This window comes from Sinocyclocheilus rhinocerous, unplaced genomic scaffold (genome assembly GCF_001515625.1).
Source record: "Sinocyclocheilus rhinocerous isolate Xijiao unplaced genomic scaffold, SAMN03320098_v1.1 scaffold1246, whole genome shotgun sequence".
In the NCBI taxonomy this organism is placed as follows: Eukaryota; Metazoa; Chordata; class Actinopteri; order Cypriniformes; family Cyprinidae; genus Sinocyclocheilus; species Sinocyclocheilus rhinocerous.
In genome coordinates this window covers 649,621-653,186 of record NW_015630543.1, presented here as the reverse complement: position 1 = coordinate 653,186, position 3,566 = coordinate 649,621, and the positions used below count along the sequence as shown (strand labels likewise).

The following is a 3,566-nucleotide window of genomic DNA, read 5'->3' as shown; positions in this document are numbered from 1 at the left end:
ACACACACATACACACACACAAACACACCCACACACACTCGCACGCACGCACGCACACTCACACACACACACACACACACGCTAGCTCAGGAGGATCTGTGCATGTAGTCTGATTAAAACGAGACGCTCTGAATACAGATGAGGAGCTTGTTAACACAGAACAGTGATTGGCTGTTTGCTCTGAGCTTATTAATAACAAAGCCTTTTCCCATCATCCCTTTGGGTGACACTTTCTTTCTGACTCATGATTGTCATGAATCTTCAGGAAAGCAAAGAAAACAAGACTTTGGCCTGATAACAGAAAGTATGCAAAAGCGGTTTCTGTTCTGTTATTATAGCTGGTGGACTGTCAGCTTGAGGAAGACCTGCATCATTAGGCAGATTTAGTGTCAATGTCCGATAGCAAGAACTCAAGATGTGTTTCTACATTTAAAAACCAAACAAACACAAACACAGGAGTCCCAAGACGAGCTTTCAAAGCTTCAACTTCCTTTCATTTGATACTCTCAACAACAGCTCATCAAATCACTGCGTTGAGAAGCCATGTCAAACAAAAGGTGTTTTTATGTGATATGCAATTGGGACACACACACACCTGATGCAAAAGCTTGAGCTTTCTGTTTTGAGCACAATGATAAACTGCATTTGAAGTAACATGTTCACACTTTAGTTTGGGGACCAGATCTCATTACTCAAATGATTGACTATGACTTTTGCCTCAAGAAACTCTTAATTTGCTGCTTATTAATAGTAAGGTAGTTGTTAAGTTTAGGTAAGTTTAGGTGGATTAAGGGATCTAAAATATGGTCATGCAGAATAAGGCATTAATATGTGCTTTATAAACAGCCAATATGCTAATAACATGCATGCTAATAAGCAACTAGCTAAAAGTGAGAATTGGTCACTAAACTAAAGTGTTACCAGTAATTTATTCCAAAATCAACAGGTTCATCAGTGATAGAACGTGGCATCATTTCACTTAAAGGACATAAACAGAGAACCCACGCTTGAAAAAGTGCAGCTGTGCTGTCGCGAGGTCAATTAAAAGATATTTCGGTAACGCTTTAGATTACAACCCGCAAAGAACTATGTAACTATACTGAATTTACGGTGTACGTTTCTGTAATTATAGTGTACTTATAAAGAACATACGTGTAGGTATAAGGTAATTTTACAGATTATTACTCCTTTATTCCTCAAACTTCGCATATTGTTACCTTATACCTACACGGAGGTACTGAATAGGTACACTGTAATTACAAAATAGTTACGCTGTAAATTCTGTTTACTTACGCAGTACATTGCGGGTTGTAATCTAAAGCGTTACCGATATTTCTGATAGTAACAGTCTTGAAATGTATTGTTGAAGAGGTCTGATTTGTTACTAAGCTTTGATGGCTGTAGGTGTGATGAATTTAGCAAAAAGCTAATGATCTCAGACAGTCCAACAGCTTCTGTTACTCGCACGCTAAAAAGTCTGGAAATTCATTGGATTGTGTTTTATGTCAGGCTTCTGAATGTGAGAAGGAGACAGGCAGCCAGACAGAACAGTTTTCATTTGGAGCTGTGCCACCGGTGACCCTGCAGGATGACAAAACATTTGTCAGGACTTACTTACGTCGGCCCCTCATTGCCACCGCCACAGAGCGGAGGTCAGACGCAATAGAGGAAGAGAGCGGCGGGAGACACCTGTTGACCTCTCCTTTCTCCCTCTCACATCTAATAACAGCCCTCGTCCTCTCATTCTCTCCACGCCACTCACCTCCCTCTCAGCCAACACGCTTATTCCCAAATAATGGATGAAAACACAATCAGAGAGAGAGGAGGAACCAGAAATGTAATAAAGCTAAAGACGCGTGCGTCTCTAGGGCTGATTCCGCTCAAAACAAGTCATTATGTAAGTGTCAGTCATCGCAGGGAGGGTTTGTACGTCTCGTCTGAAACGTATCGCATCCTTCTCTGCTGAATCACAGACACTTAGAATACAAAACACAGAGAATGCAATCACAAACACAGTTTCCAAACAGCGCTCATTAAAACACACTCATTATTCTCCAATCTTCTGCTAATTCTGATGTGTTTTTTTTCTCCTTGCTGCTCTGCTGATCTTTTCTGATGATTAAATGTATGTATCTACAGCAGCGATTGTATTAGATGAAGACAAACACTATCCAATCGATCGGCCGCTCGCACAAGCACCAATCCTGATGTTTATTCTATTAAATGAGATTTTTTCATCAGGATTACAGTAGCCGTACACTGTACAAACAGAATCAGAGGCTGCAGCGGGTGGCACGACCCCAGTCTGATGTCACGCTAAGAGCCAGTTTATTTCATGGATTTTCTATCATTATTTCTGCAGTAAATTCCACCACGCAGTGTTTTAGATATAAAAGGAATCTTGTGGTAATGTCTACTTTTTATATTTATATTAACATTTTTAAGTAAAATGCTGAAAAATGAAAGATGCTTTATCTCATTTGATTATTTTTTACTTTTATTTGGAAAAGATCAGATTGTCTGACATCACAAACAATTATTCGGCCATTTAATGTACTGTAGTTCTCATTGCAACTGTTCATAATTGACTTAGATTTGATCTGATGTTTTATATCTGCCATCAGATATGGCTGCACATGCAATTCAGAATGTAAATCAGAAGTTTTATATAACTATTTTTAACTATTTTAGTGTTGGGTAAGTTATTTTAAAAAGTAATTAATTACTAGCTACTGATTACATCTTCAACAGTGTAATTAGATTACGTACTAAATACTCTCTCTAAGAAGTGAAGTGAAGTGACGTGACATGTGGCCAAGTATGGTGACCCATACTTGGAATTAGTGCTCTGCATTTAACCCATTCAAAGTGCACACACACAGCAGTGAACACACACACACCGTGAACACACACCCGGAGCAGTGGGAGGCGGGAGAGAGCGCTGTACATTCACTCCCCCCACCTACAATCCCTGCCGGTACGAGACTCGAACCCGCAACCTTTGGGTTACGAGTCCGACTCTCTAACCATTAGGCCACAACTTCCAGAAGTATTGCATTACTAATCTATATCCCATGTCAACCTCGACCAGCTGAACAATAACAAGGACAGACATGAAACTGCACACTTAATTCTTTCAAATAAATATTACATTACATTAAACAAACATTTTAACATTAGATGTTACATTTTGATGTTAAATCCTCTATTACCCATCTATTTTAGAGAACTACAGACCGGTTTCCCTTCTTCCTTTCATTGCAAAAACACTTGAACGAGCTGTGTTCAACCAAGTCTCTGCCTTTCTCACACAGAACAACCTCCTCGACAGCAACCAGTCTGGTTTCAGAAGTGGACATTCAACCGAGACTGCCTTGCTCTCAGTTGTTGAAGCCCTAAGACTGGCAAGAGCAGATTCCAAATCTTCAATACTTATCTTGCTATATCTGTCCTCTGCTTTTGACACAGTTAACCACCAGATCCTCCTGTCAACCCTATTGGCAAAGGGCATCTCAGGAACTGCACTCCAGTGGTTTGAGTCTTACCTCTCAGATAGGTCCTTCAAG

The 3,566-nt window shown here is 40.0% G+C and overlaps 1 protein-coding gene across 1 annotated transcript in view; it reads right to left on the bottom strand.

Moving 5' to 3' along the window:
- LOC107740530 (receptor-type tyrosine-protein phosphatase kappa-like) overlaps positions 1 to 3,566 on the bottom strand; it is a 142,709-nt gene that overhangs the window by 6,722 nt on the left and 132,421 nt on the right. The window lies entirely within an intron of this gene.